At 25.4% G+C, this 16,917-nt stretch overlaps 1 protein-coding gene across 1 annotated transcript in view; it reads left to right on the forward strand.

Moving 5' to 3' along the window:
• LOC111674549 (ATP-binding cassette sub-family G member 8) overlaps positions 1-16,917 on the forward strand; it is a 37,443-nt gene continuing 20,526 nt past the window's right edge. The window contains exon 1 of the mRNA XM_046949186.1: positions 1-206. The gene's annotated coding sequence lies outside the window, so the exon portion shown is untranslated. The remainder of the gene's footprint in view (positions 207-16,917) is intronic.

Consider the following 16,917-nt stretch of genomic DNA (forward strand, 5'->3'; position numbering starts at 1 on the left):
GTATTTTTAAAAAAAAATATATAAACTAAAAAAGAAACAAAATTATTAATTACTTTACTGTAGTAAATAGCAAAGTTAAAATTTATGATTAAATCATATTAATCATTAAAAAAAGTAATTCTGATATAAATGCAACAACGAATCTTGTTTACTTCACAAAGGAAATAATTTGTAAATTACGTTTGTTTATTTTAGCTGCTTTTTGGGTAAGTTTGTGAATTGTTTTAGTTAAAATTATAAGCTATTTTATAAGAATTTAATTGAATTTTAAGTGGAAATATTAATTGAGTAGGAATGGAATATTATGATAATAAACTAAAGTTCAAGGAATTAAAAAATAATGTTTTAAAAATGCAAATTGTAGGGGACGGTATAAGAACGAAAGAAAAACATGAGATAAATTAATTCAATACCTGGTTATGGGTAGATCATATGATATTCACATATATTTACAGTGATAAGTAAGTGGTTAAAATACTAAAATTAACTGACACGATAACAATTTAAGTTATTATTAAACACTGTTATGACATTGGGGGCAAGAACCTACTATACTCGCTTACAAGTAGGAAGTTAGTTAAGTACTTACTTGTAGATATACCAGTAGTTTTATTCATTTTTCTTGCTATTATACATAATTACTCCCTTGAAGTAATTCAGACGTAAAACTAAGTTTTTGAGTCATCACAAGCCCATGTTTTTTGTTGGACACAGTAATAAAATGTACAAATCAAATTATTTTAGCAGGGCGCTGAAGGGATATAAAATTTAGTACTGTTGAACATTTTGTGAACTTTTTTACAACGACAAAAAAGGGGTTTTGATATTCCGTTTGTAAAACATCGAAATAGTAGTCTTAAGCTATGTATACACGATTGTTAGATTTTACAATATTGGCAGAAAAATGTTCAGAAAAAGTCTAACAACAGTGTCAACCTACAATTTTTGTCTTACAGCATTGTCACTATTTTCTTAAAATGCAGTTATAAAGATAAAATTCAATAGGAACCAAAAACTGTCTGAAAATTTTATCAATATCGGTTCATTATAGAGCTTTACCCTTATATAAGATTCCCTTCATAAAATTTCTTGTTACTTCTTAAAAATAGTATAGACAATAGATTAATCAATTGACTATTTCACAGATTAGTCAATAAACTAGTCTATTGACTAGCCAACAAACTAGTCAAATGGCTATTCACTACTCTTATTATAGATTAATCAAAAAATTATTCAATTAACAGAGTAATCAACTTATTCATAACAATTTATCAAAGATTTATTAGACAAATTTTCATAAAAAATTTGTTCTGTAAAACTTGGATAAATTGTTATGAATAAGGCAGATAATTAATAATAGTCAATGGACTAGTTAATAGACTAGTCAGTACAATAGTTAACATGTAAGTCAATAGAGTAGCGAATAGTAAATACTCCAGACTATAACAGAATAGTCAATGGTCTTTTCGATAGATTACCTAACAGACTAGACATTAGACTAGTCAAGAAAATCCTTCAATATGGGCTCTAATCGTTCAAATTTTGGTATGTGTATCTTTGATGCGTTACTAACAGTTTTAACGAAGATATAACTGAAATAATAAACCGAACTCGAATAGCGAGGAAAGACTATATACTTTCTAAGGAGAGGCGGACATAACTTAAACAAAAATTATCTGAATAAATTGCCTTATAAAATCAAAATTTGTATGCATAACAATCAACAAAAAAGCACTAAACATTTCTCATTACTGATAAATCATCACCATGTGCTAATAAATTTTAACATAAACCCGTGATTTGACTTCTCTGAAACAAAAATTTTACCACATGTGTCAACGGTGGGTTAAGCAAATCATTAATATGTCGCAAAAATTAAAACATTAAGAATAAAACCTGTTGTCCAAATCACAAACACCTTATTGTATATTTAAATGTGAAAATTGTTATGAAGAAAAATATTTAATAATATCACTACTATATAATGGCAGTAATAAAAGTATGTAAAGTATGTTTTAAATTTTTATGATTTATGTGAAAAATGTTAACATTTCTGTTTTTTTTCGGAAAAACTCAACTGAAACAGTTAAATAAAACTGTATACAAACCGTAACAGATATATATATATAGTATATATAAACTCGTATATTTGTATTTAAACGGAAAAAACAGGCCCTCTGAAACACCTGTTTCAAGACACACAACACAAAGAAGAAGTAAAAAAAAGAAAAACTTATAAGAAGAAAAGTAAATAGACAAAACAAAAATTAAAGAAAATATACAAACCCATAAAGATTCTTTATCATTTCTACACCATCTACAATAAAATAAAGATATGAAGAGAAAAAAAAGAAACCAAATAGAAAATCTTGGCATACAGAAATCAACAAACCCTATTCACACAGTTTTTCTTATTGTTTTGTTAATTTTTTTATTTATTTCACAGACACTAGCTGATATTTTTATCTTAAACATTTTTTTTTGGTCTTGAATTTCTATTCCCTAATTTCACACTTTGTTATAACGACTTAGAGATGGAAGTCGTTGATTTTCATTTTTGACTAATGTTCATCATTATGAATACGATATTGACAGCATATTTTATTTTAATTAAGTTGAAAAATGTTTACATCTTAAAAATGTCATTTAAAAGCTTGTTAAAGCTGTTGCTGATAAAAGTTTTGATTTGGCAAATGAACAGTGATATAAGAACAGATTTCAAACATAATTAAAAGTATATGTAGGGAAGACAATCTTTACGGAGGAAGCGCCGGAACTTACAGTTTATATTGGAACAAAATTCCCTTCAGTTTATTTATATATCCGTAACCGGTTTTAAAACAGTTATTATAACATTTATCTTTTAATAAATGTCATTTAGATGTCAAGTGTTAAAGAAACTGGCTTATAATTAATACCGTTACTACTTCTTTAAAAGGGTGTAATCGATTCAATTTAACTTGACGATTCATTGATAAATAAGCCTTAAAATTCCTTAAAATTAATAAAGAAATACTCAAGATTTAATACCTTTTAAGTTAAAAATGTTTCTAATATTCCCACTGTTCAACATGTAAAAAATTCTTTTTAAATTTCTTATTTTATTTCTGTCATTTAAACTGGATTTTACTGTTAAGTTTTGTTGTTTTTTCTGTTTAATAGAGACAGTCACCAACATTTTACTGTTGATTTTGTTCTATTATTTTTATGTGTCAATATATAATAATGTTGAAATGTAAAAGTCTACTCTATATACACAGTCCCATAAGAATTTATGAAAATGTTACCAAGACTTGTTATTTTCTTTATGGCTTTCACGTTTTTTTTTCTCCATTTAGCAACAAAATGTCTATAAAAATGAAAAATAAAAATTATACAAAATCCACATTTACGCAACTCTCTTTTTTCTACAACATTAAATTAAATAACGAGCTATCATTTTAATGATCATTTTCAGCTTAATAATTATGTTTCTTATATATATGTATTTCATGATTAAATTTCTTAACTTCATTATTATTATAATTTTATGCTACTTTTTTCTTGATCACACCTAGGTGTTCATTATTAACTAGCATTCTCGCTCATTATGATGATGATCTTGTTTGGGTCAAAGATCTTCTATTTTATTAGTTTTTTCTCTCTCTGTGTGTAATTTTTTTATTTTATTCATCTTTTGCTTAGTCTTTTACCTCACACTTTGTATTCATGTTATTTTGTCTGATTAATATTTTCCTTTTGCTATTTCTTAAGGGTCTCTCTAGTGAACTCATTTATTTTAATAGTTAAACTAAAACTGGTCAGTTAATCTTAAGCTGGACATAGAGTACTTATTCTTATATTCTCTTATATCTCACATTTGGAACTCTTTTTCTAAAATAATGTTTAGTATATTTCTCTTAAAAATTTTGTAGGTATTGTTGCTTAACGTCATATATTTTCCTGCACCATAGAGCTGATCGTCAAAAAATAATTCTTTTAAGAAAGTTTTTTTTTTTTTTGTAAGAGAATGTTCTCTTCTTTAAACTTGTTGAATGTTTCCCGCATTTGTATTATTACAATTCTGGAGAGTAGAGGTACTTACTAATGCTATCTGAACTATAGAAAGGACAAAAGTCCTTGGACAACGCGACCATGTCCGATTGTTTGCTTGTACATTTCCGCTAGAGAGTTCTTCGTTACTTACGTTTCAGCCAATAGGTGAGGTTAGGACAATTAGTTCTGTAATAACTTTTTAAAATTTAAAATTAATTTGACTTTCGCTTAGGAAAGTAGCAAGTAAAGTCTTAAATTTTGAATCATCGCAAAATATTTACTTCCTAATCGTCCCATAGTGTCTAAATATGAATGTAGTATGTATGTATACAAGCTTGTCTTTGCATTCCTGTCTGTATGATTCTTTAAAACAAAAACAACAATAACACAAAAAAATCAATTTTGGTGTCTTATTTGCCAACAAGTTTTTAACCCGTTTCTTACTTTTGTGATTGCTGCTGCTGTTGTTTCTTTTGTTGATCTATGAATCTTAGTATTACTAAGAATCAATTTATTTGTTTAACTCATATTCACAGAGTTGTTTTAATATTTCTTTTATTAATAGTTAAGAAGTTGAGACACACAATTTATTGTTTATTAAATTTTGCGAAAACCTTCCAAGTCTAGTATATCTTTTTTAAACAATATTAATTCTTAACTATCTTAATAATTTTCAATTCCAAAAAAAAAAATGTCTAATATTCACTTTCTTAAATGTTAATTTTTCTTTAAGAATAAAAACAAAAGAATTTATCAGTTAGAAATAAAAAAAAGAAAGTTTAAATTTAACATCAAGTTATTTACAATTAGAAAAACAATATTCAACTGATATCTAAACAATGAAAACTATGCTGAGCATAGTATGCTCTAAGGGCTTTTTCTAACGAACATTTTCTAAACTAATTTATTATTTGTTATTAAAATTATTTTTCAAATTTTTTTTTTCAAGTTCATTAACCTTTTTTTAATGGTTCTAATTTTATATGGAATTTTTATTAACGCATTCTTACTTATTGTATAAATTAAATACTATCATAAATTATTTAAAATTTGTTACTCCCTGTTAATTGTGCTTATTGTAGTTGTTGTTGTTGTTGCTGAATTTTTATTTAACGGTTTCTAATTTATTAAATCAATAATGTTTGGTTTATTTTTGTAAAACTATTTAAAAAACAACAAAAGTTATTAATAATTTTTAAGACTTTAAATAAATAAATGACTGATGAGAAAAAAGTCAAAACAAAAAACTTAAGAAACGAACATGTTTTATTTTTCTATTTTTTTTTTTTCTTAAAACAAACTAAGCAGCAGTTTAGTTTGAAAATATTTTTTAAAATATTTAAAAAAGTGATTAATTTTATATTATAGAAATGTCTAAACAAAAAAAATGTTATTTATCAGTGCCACCGAATCCGTTATTGGATTAAAAAAATTATTTTAATACATAATTTTAAAAAGATTTTAATTTGTAAGGGTTGAAGTTATATGAGCCATGATGTTATCCATAAAATTTATTTCTTTATTTACATATATCACACTTTTTATATACCGGTCTAAGAAATAACAAGTACCCTACATCAGTTATATTAATAAAATATGATAATAAAGCATATTAGTTTAATTGCACCCTGCCTCAGTCAGGCTAAAGTATATCCATGTGGATATTTAAGTCATATTTTGAATAGAGCTTTGTATTAGGTCGAATGAGTCCTTATCATTGTAAAATATAAAGGCTAGTATAGTACTTGATTTTGCAACTTTTTGTCGAGATATTATTATTAAATATAATTATGAGCTTAAAAGCCCCATTCGGGGAGTTCAGTTTTATGGGGGTAGCTGAAATGATAGACCGATGTTAACGATTTTAGGGAGCCTTCATATTTGGTAGAATAGAAGATATTGTGCTGAATTTCATTGACTTATCTTCAAAATTGAGACATTTGATTACAAGGTTTACAAACCTTATTCGGGGGGTTTAGTTGTAAAGAGGCTAACTGTAATAATTGACCGATCTTAACAATAAAAGATCATGCACCAAATTTCAATGAAATTTGCAACGTTTGATTACAAGGTTTACAGTTAGATTACAAGGTTCACATGGACGGACGGACATATAAATGAAGATGATTCTAAGCCGATTGTATACTTTAAGGTGGATATAGGAACAATACTATTGTGCGTTACAAACATCAGCACAAACCCAATATACCCTACATACTAAAGCGATGTAGGGTATAAATATTAAGTACTTCTAAAAAACTTGGATAGATTTCTAAGTGACGCATTCTTAAAACACTTTAGATTATGAAATACGATTGTTCTAATATATCTTACAACAATTCTCCCCCCTCTTCGTCTCAACAAAATTATATTTAAGAAAACAACTTTATTTCATATAAGCCCACAAAAAAGTTTCTTAACTTACCTTTCTTACTTCTTTTTGAAAGTAAACTCCTTTATTTTATATTACATTAACTTTTCTGTTCTATTTTTATTTTTCTCAATCATGTTTTTTAATTGTTTTGAAAATCTTTTATTCATTTAAAAATACCAACATTTTTTTTAAAATGACTATTAATATCAGGTTTAATAGAAAAATAATACGCTTTTTTAAAAAAACATTATTAAAATTTATAAAATTTTATCAAAATATTTTTTAATCAAGCGTAAACTGTATTGTTTTGTTTTTTTGTCAGGGAAACCTTTTAAATGTTTTTGGTTTGTATTTGTACGTATAAAATAAATAAAAAGCTTTATTTGTTTTAATATCAATTATTAAACAAGTATTTGTTAAAAAATAAAATTAACAACACAACATTGTTTATGAGCAATTTAAATTCAATGTAATCTAAGATGATTTGACCAGTTTAGAAAAAAAAAACAACTTAATGGGAAATATTTTAAATGATTATTCAGTTTTCTATGAAATACAATAGCCACAAAATTATACACGAAAAGAGCTAAGTTATAAACAAGAAATTTTTAAAACTTTTTATTATAAAAATTAAAAAAAAAAAACTTTACAAAGATGTTATAAATTGCTGTTTTTTTACCAAACAATTTAGTTTTCTAGCTTTAAATTTCAAATTATGAAAAAGAAATATTTAAATGTAAATTATGTCATGTTGTGGCCACAACTGGATAATTGGAATAATTTGCTTAAATTTTCTTTTTTAAATTAATTCAAATTTTAGCCAAAGACTTTAAAATATTTAATTTCAATAAATTTTTAAAGTTACATAATTAATTTACGCCCATTAAGCACTAAAACATAATAATCTAAATTTAACATTTATAACAAATTAAAACTCTGTTTTATAAAGATTTTCCTCAAAATACACATCTTAACAACAGTTGTATGGTTCATTTCTGGTCATCTTTAAATTAATAATAAAAACTGGTTTCAAAATATCCTCAACTATAACGTTTCAATTAGTTCATTGTGTTGTTTCTAAAACTAAAAACAATTTCAGCTTATTTGCACAAATTTACAAAAATTTGCATAAGAATATCATTAAATGTTACTCTTTCGCGTCTTTAATTTTTGAGTTTTTTTAACAAATTTCTGCGTAAAATGATAAAGACACAATAGTGATGATGAGTTTACATACCGCTACAGAAAATATTTATAAATTTTTATTGGGGGATTTTTGTAGTTTAACAATATATATAATCTTAAAACAAATTTATTGTTGTTTTAAAGAAGTAAACCATCAAATGAATGATGATTATTAGGAAAAATTTCACATAAAATAAATTTGTTCGAAAAAAAGAAGCAATTAAATATTTAAAAAAAGATCGAGTTAAGTTTTATGTTAGTTTTTCAACAAATTATTCATCAACGTTTAAAGTGTTCCTCATTAAATTTTTTACAGTGGTTTGGAAACGTTCTGATGTTTAAGAATTATTAACTATTGAAAACATCGTTACAAAATTGTCATAAGTCGATGCTGAGGTTTTAAATATAGTCAAGGTTAGAGATTTCCTAGTTAGTAAGGAATAATTGAAAAGAAAACACTTGGGCATGAAGAATATAATAAAATTTGAATTAAACTAAAATTTTAATGGGTTTAAGAACCCGGTAAAATTTTTGGATTTATATTAATCCAGTTAATATAGAAAAAAACGAAAAAATACTGAAATTGCACAAAGGGGAAAAAAGTACCGAAATTTACATAATCCGTTGTCAAAAGTGTGTTTACCACATTTAATAACATTTAACACCGCCGTTGCAATTTTGACAACACTTCGTTATCATTGCAACAACGCATTATTGACATTTCGATTACCGTTTGGGTCATTTTAACAATGTATCGTTATGACTTCGACAACGAAAATTATATTTGATTTGATTTGATTATTTTCCTTTTGTGTATTAAAATGAGGAAAATGTGTTCCTAAAAATTCGATAATGCCTTGTACTTATATAACCGCTTCCTTTTAATGAGTACCACTCACCGTCTGCATTACTTTTAAGTACTGCTATAATGACTTGCATATAATCAGATAAGTAAGTACTTTATATTGCCGTTTTATTTGAATTTTTTATCGAATCGAGCGCTACCAACAGCTGGGAAAACCATTATTTTACACGGAATAAAATAACTTAACAGCATACTACTTATTTGTAAGTACTTATATAAGTAGTGATATGTAAGCAAGCGTTGTAAGGCTCCTATATCATAACCGTGTTAACATAATAAATTAAAATACTAATGAATAATGGCTAAAAGCGGCTTTTTTAGCCTCTTTGTTTTGTTTTGTTTTGTTCCGAATTATTCAAATTCTTATAATAAGGTATTCTTTTAGTCGACCCCTGACACAAATATTTGACACTTTTACTTAAATATTAATGAATTAATTTTAGTTTTCTTTATCTTTACGATGTGTTTTTGTCTGTTGAGCTCTTTTCTTTTTTTAAAGTGAAAGAATGAAAGTATAACGCTGATGCTTAACAATTTTTTTTAAACAATTTGTTTTTGTATTTATTGTGCGCTTATGTTTCTTTTGAACATACTTATATACATACATATTTTGTCAGATGAATGTCAGTTCACATGAGTTTTTTGCTGTCCATCACAGCATGTAACAAATTACTGTGTTGTGTGTGAAAGTGTTTTTATCTTTTTCTTTTCAGTTTCAATATTAATTTTAGTTTCTTGATGTTTTGTTAAAAAAAACAAGTATTTTAAAATTGATAATAAAAATAGCTTTTTTTAAACAGCAATTTTTTTATAAATTTTCTACACTATTGTAATGTTGTTTTCTTTGTAGTTAAATAATTAAAAAAAATACAATTTCTTTGATAATTCTTATTTATTATGCAATAAGCTTATTATGTAGTATTTTAGTTTATTAATATGGTTTTCTTTCTTTTGGTATTTGCCAAATTTTGAAAAACCATATTTGCTTGATATAAAAATTTGATTTTGCTATTGTCAAAAAAAAAACATATTTTTAATGGCATTTTTATTTTTTATAGTTTGTTTTGTTTTTGCACAGGAAATATGACAAAAATATGTGCATTGTGTGGTCTTGAATAAATTTTGTGTGCAAAAATGTGTCTAGAATATAAATTTTTGCTTATCTGACTAGTTTGCTTAGTTTATTTTGTGGCAAAGTTAAATATATGCATTTGTTATTTAAATTATTATTAAATCTATTAAATTTATGACATAATATATATGAACACACAAAATTAAGTCGTTGTCATAATTTCAATTTGATGGCATATTCAGATTGCAATAATTTAGCAAATCATTGTTGCTTTTTAGTTATTAAGAATTCATATATTTATGTTTTAATTCTTACAAAACATTCAAATATTTTCCATATATTTCCATTAATGTACACAAATAAAGATTTTTGAAAATTAGGCTTTTTAATGTATTTTTAGCGGCTGAACTTGAATTTTAGTTTTTTTTATCAATCTTACACCATTTTCTCTCCAAAGGCATTAAATATTTTGTTTATATATTACGGACATTTTATATAATTACCAAAATATGTTTACGTTTAAGGGTTAATTTGAAGCTTTTTTGTGTCATCATATATACGGGTCTTTTATACATATTTATCCTTAGTTTTATTTAAAACGGTTGAATATCAAATAATATTTTACTATTTTTTAAGAGGATTTCACAATATTTCATAGCTTAAGTTTGAACTTCACAGTTTATGTTTTAACGTTATGTGGTTTTACTAAAACTTCAGATTTATATTTCCTATTATCTTAAATTATACATATAGTATTTAAAAATTTTACATAAAAAGCATAACAGTAAAGAAAAAAGCCTGTTTTAAAAAAAAATATATAAAAAATCTGTAAAATTAAATCGCAAATACATGAGAGATATCCCTTGTTTATTCTCCATTAGTCACAAAATTTTAGAATGTGCTTAACATAATTGATTAAAGTTTAAAATTTTATTTTTGAAGTTCACGTAATAACATGGTTTTATTAGAATATTTTCCAAAATTTGTTATTTTGTTTAAATATTTCTCATGTAAGTGTTTTGTGACACTAAATGATGGAAGGAATTTGTAATGTAATTTTTTTGACTTACTTATTTGCAAATCGCATATGTATCTATATGGCGCCAAGAAAGATGAATTCGTTATGTTTTGAAACTTTGATTGAATTTGGTAACGACATGGAATGTTTAAAAGTGATGGAATGTTAAAAAGTTAAAAAAAGTCTATTTAAAAAACAAAAATAGGGCGACTATAAAGTCCTCAATGAAAAATGTATAAGTTTTTTGTGAAAGTGAAAAATAACAATATACTTCTAGGAACAATAGTTGAAAAGTTATAATCATTTGAACAAAACCATGTATGGCCAAAATGTCCAACTCAGACCCCTCTAAGTCTGTCATCTCTTGACCGATAAATATTAAATTTGTGTCTGGCTTACTATCTAATATTACCAGTAGACATAAAATTCCTAACATATCTTCCCAAATCCAAACATCCAAAATGTATCAGCTGTTTATATAAATAATAGTTATGCTAATATAATAGTCATATTGGTTGGTAAATATTTAAAATAATTAACCTTAAATGTAAACAAATTTGAATTGTTTATTCATTAATTTTTTTTTTTTTTTTTTTTTGTAACAAAAAACTGATGACAACAACCATTTTAAAGCAAAATAACATATATGACCCCAAAAAAAACAATTTAAAACCAAAATAAAAAGTGTTTTAAAAACACTTTTCTTAATAACGTCACTGAAGCGTTTTACTCCACATAGTATATGTATAGTAAATTTATGGTTACCATTCATAAAATATAATATATATTTCCACATTTTTACAGAATTTTCAGTTGTAAATGACAATATAAATTATTTTAAAATATGACCTTGACAATTTTGTTTGTTTTACTTATTTTTATAATGTCGTCATGTTTAAATTACCATAATTAAATGTGATATAGATTTATAATTAAAAAAATATATATTTTCCACAAGTTTATTTTTAGACAAGATTTCCATGTTGTTGAATAAAGAAAACAAGTATGAAAATATCGAAGATCAACAATCTGGAAAATAAGACACCTTACAGCCATATATAGTAATTTCTAAAAATATGTAAATACTTTTTTAAAAATATTACTTGTATTTGGATTATTATACTAAGAACTAGTATAGTTACAAGTGAAATGGATAAGTCTAGGAGAATTTAATGGACTAATATATGGAGAAGTCTTTGGACTCTATATATATCCATTGACTAGCCTATGGACAAGTTAATTCAATAGCCTATACACATGTAATATTTATCTAGACTATTAGCTTAGCTATGAGCTAGTCCATTAACTTATCTATTAGCTAGTATATAGACACTTCTATTGACAAGACTATGGCGAAGTCTTGACAATTCTATTGACTGGTCTATGTACATGTCTATTGAATAGTCTATAGACAATTCTATTGGCTGGGTTTTGTTATTATAATTATTATTATGTTTATATGCAAAAGTCGTCATTATAATTATAATATATTTCGTGCTCTCTGTAACATTATGCTCCCAGAAACTGGAACTATTTGTGGCGTTGGCAACCTATTTGTAGTCCCTATAAAGTACACTTCAATCGATCTAAGTAGCTAACACAATAAAACTAATCAAAGAGATATAACATGAAGTGTAAAGTCATGTGTACATCTGATAAAACAAAAATATTTCCTTCACAAAAGATATTTGAAATTCGTCCATGTCATGGTACATATTTCTGAACAAATTATCACAGCAATCATAAAAATATGTTCATGTACCTAGTATTCAGTACATGAAACATGCGTGTCTTGTATGTTGTACCATTTAATATTATTTTTGTAAGTTTAGCTAAATTTAACCCAGTTTGCCATGAAATTTTTACTTTAAAGATTTTTTTGTAATTGGTTTTTAAACATTTTTTATACGAAAAAAATAATAAAACAAAAATTCATACAAATTAATGAATGTAGGCATGTTCAACTAAAGTTGCTTTTGGAATTGTTTGCAAGTTTTGGAGGTTATAAAATAATCATTTTTTTTATTATTAATAAGTCAGGCAGGCATTCGTTTATACAAAAATTTTATTATTACTATTTTATTGAATTACTGAAGTTGTAAAATTAATTATTATTCATTATATAGATATGATTTTACCTACATTTTTAATACACCTATGAAAAAGTGAGTGAATAATACAATTTTAAAAAATTTTTAAATTTCCTTAAGACATGATTAAATCTGAAACTATTAAAATATTAGATGAATGTATTATAGATGAATTAAAAATATTATATTTTCTTTAAAATATTTTATTGAAATTTTTATAAACGAGTCCCTTTTGTTATTATTTTTTGCTAATTATTTTCATGAGTGTAATTTTTATTGTGATAATGATGATTCCACACTATACCAGCAGTACTTCTAAGGTGTGGTGTCTTATTTCACATTTAGTTGTTATTTTATTATAAAATAAAGGAAGTTTAATTATTTTTTTTTTTGAAAATAATGAATAAGTTTGCTTGAAAGATGATACATGTATGTATAAGTTAAATAAAAAATCTACATAAGAAAAATTTTAATTAAATTTTTTTTTTAATTATTTAATTAATGAAATAATGAAAATAAAGTTTAGATGACTCTAATTAATGAAATCACTGTCTGGCATCCAATGAATATATATTTATAAAATAATTAAGTAAGAATATTAATTTTACTACATTTTATCAATTAATATGGAACTTTAATTGGTCTTAAATTTTTTACAGGTGTGACTAAGTTCTGTAAAACAAGGTTTAATAATGCAAAAATTTGAATATTTCATAAGAAAGAAATGAAAAGCAGATGCATGTTTTGTTTTTTGGTATTTTTATACACACTACCAAAAAAGATATTGATTTTGTCATTCCGTTTGTAACACATCAAAATATTGATCATAGATCCACGAAAGTATATATATTCTTCGTCCTTATTAAATTCTAAGACGATCTCACCATGTCTATCCGTCTGTCGGTCCGTCCGTCCGTTCGTTAGGTGCGTCCGTCCGATAGAGTCCGAACGGAAAGAGCTAGAAGGTTGAAATTTTACACAAACATACCTTATATAAGGTTTGTTTTGTATTGAAAATGGGCAATATCGGTTCATATTTTCTTATAGCCCCCATACAAGTGGTCTCCCGAAAAAACAACTTTAACAGCCACAACTGTTTTAAAAATGCGAGTAGAGCAATGAAATTTGACAGAAAAAAGTTTTATATAAACCAAATTCTCTCTACCAAATCTTACCATAATTGACCGTTCCCCTCATATATGGTCCCCTAGAAAAATGACCTCAACGCCCGTTGCAGGCTTAAAAATACGAGTTTAGCGCTAAAATCCGATATAAGTAAGTTTCTTACTTAAATCGGGTATAATCTGTGGACTGGTTTAGTTTATGACTTGACCCTGATTACGTCTATAGATCTGATGACTAGTCTGTTGAAGAGTATACTTAGTAAGCTATATTGACAAGTATATAGACTAATCTGTTTACTAGTAATGGGACTTATATATAAACAAATTTATAGACTAGTCGACTAACAAGTCTATTGATTAATATATTAGTCAAAGTCAATGAGTTAGTCCATTGACTATGTTGACTAGTTTAAGGCATTGTTTATTGACTTTTTTATAAACTATTGTATTGACTAGCCTATGAATAAGACTTATCATCTAGGACCCATCTATTTACTAGTGTATAAGCTAGTTCTAGTACATTTCTATGAACAACACAATGTACTTATCTATTGTCTAAAAATTTAAATAAAAATCAAAAAAGTTGACTTACCACTAATCACATTTATAAAGCAAATTTTCTGAAATAAAAAAAAATATATTAAAATTTATATTTAAAATCTTAAATTATATTTATTTATAATGTATACCTATTATTTTGCGCTAACAAAATTAAATTGTTACTATATGTATCATAAAATATATCATTGTTCTGACAACTTTATTTCCTACTTTAATTCATTTTACTAAAAGCATATGCATTTATGTATATCCGTTTCCTTAGAATTCAAAAAAGCTTTATATCTGAATTTTTTTTCTATTATATTCAAGATCACATGACACTTCAAATTCTTTTATAACTAAAATTTTCTAAAATCACAAAAAAAAAACATATAATAAAAACCACATAACTTGCAAATAAAAACTAGTTCTTTAAGGCGTGAATTTATTTGATGTCTTAAAACGTGTTAAAGCACGACTTTAAGTTACCAAAACTATAAAAAAAAACAAAATTTATGCATTCATAAATAAATTAATATGAATGAAAATATGTGTATAAATTCTTTTCACCAGAAACTTTTTACTAATAAAAAATGTATGAAAAATATAATTTATAAATGCAAAAAAAAAAACTTCACATTGCTGAATAGAAAAAAATAAAAAAAAACGACAGTAGAATCTGTTGACACAAATTCCGTACAAACAAACATCATGATCATATTTATTTGTTTGTTTGTATCGCAGACAAAAGAATAAACAAATACGAAATGGAAAAAATACCACAAACTAAAAATTATAAAATAAAAAAAACTGTAGTGAAAAAAATTAACACACACATGAGGTTATAAATAAATTGGGTTAGTGTAGAATGAACGTAAAATTGTACGAATGTATATCCAAGAGAGAAAAAAAGCAACAAATATAATATGTAGTAACTAACTGCTAAAATACGTGAATAAGGCAATAACCTACTGGTTGTACTCGTATAAACAACATTTTTTCTTTTTCATTTTATTTGTTGGTTTTTTTGTCAGTTTTGGCCATATCTACAAAATACATATAAATGTATATGAAACGTGTATATACTTAAATGTACTTTTACGTACTTGTACCACAACTCCAAAATATTTATATATGTTGTGAATGATAGACTTGCCCACATTTTTTTAATATACATATATTTTTTTTAAATTAACTATAATTTGTTGTAGTTGTTTTTGCTATGATTAAAAAAACTAATTGAACACATTTGTTTATACTGAATATTAATTATGCACACACACATTCAAAAATTATTACATTTCTTATCGATAATGCCAAACTTATTTACTTTATTTTCTCTGATCTCAATTTGAAAGTTTCTAAAACTTTTTAAAGTTTTTAGAAAATTTTTAGTGTTAATAATTAAATTATTTATTATTGCTAACATTTATTAAGGTATGTTGTTGTAACACAAAATCAAGTTACTTGAGAAGAATTATCATTGTGCATAGACGACCGCGTGTATGTCTTATTCATCAAAAGTTTATTAAAGGTTTATAGAACAAACGTTGTATGAAAATGTGTCTTATAGGTCTTTGATAAAAGCAAGTAAATTGAAATTAATTATAAATAGATGGTCATGTCCATTAAATGTGGACCTCTACAGGAGCTCAGATTAAATTGTTGCAATAATTTTGAATTTAAGAAAAAATATTTTAATTAAAATAATTACTTATTACTATTTTTTTAAATTAATGAAACCACATTCATAAATACAATTAATATTTTTCAAGATTAATTTTTTTTAATTTAAACAAGAATGAATTTGTTTCATACATGCAATGAAAATGTTCATATATGCAATGAAACATTATTGACATTTGCATATGGTATAATCCATAAAGGAACTAATAACCTTTATGAAAAACGAATCTAACTGTTTTAGTTGTTGTGATTTTGTGAGTCCATTTTTGATACTAAAATCATCTTACCCTGTAATATATTGATACATAATTGACTTGAGATAGGGTTTTCTTGTGAGAAACGGATTAAAGTTCATAACTGGCTTAAAAATGCAAAAAATTTGTGCATGAAATTTTATGAATTTGATGCTTGGTACCAAATTGACACCCAAGTGTTTATAATTTTTCAATAACATTCGTTGTCAAAGTATGTACGGATAATTCTCAACGCTATGTTGTCAAACAGATAGTGGCGTTGTAGAAATCACAACGATGCATTGCAGAAATGACACAAATCGTAATTAAAATGGCAATATTGCGACAACGATGCGTTTTCAAAATTACAACGGTAGTTTTCAAAAAGATAGACAACATCCGTTGTCTAAATGTAAACAAAAGTGGTAATCTCACTTTTATCAAAGGATTGTATCAATTTCGGAACTTTTCTATCGGATTTTTCTTCTGTGTTCAAACATTTTGGTATTCGCTTTAATTCCACAGAATTTTTTTTGATGGTGTGGATTTAACACTCCGCATAGTCTATTTTAAAAATTATATCTATTTAATTTTTGGCTTTAAAAACATAACAAGTATACCCTAATAAACACACGCATACACGTGAAGTCATCAACAAATTAGTAAACACCCACTATATTTACAAAACCCTAAAG

This window comes from Lucilia cuprina, chromosome 4, assembly GCF_022045245.1.
Source record: "Lucilia cuprina isolate Lc7/37 chromosome 4, ASM2204524v1, whole genome shotgun sequence".
In the NCBI taxonomy this organism is placed as follows: Eukaryota; Metazoa; Arthropoda; class Insecta; order Diptera; family Calliphoridae; genus Lucilia; species Lucilia cuprina.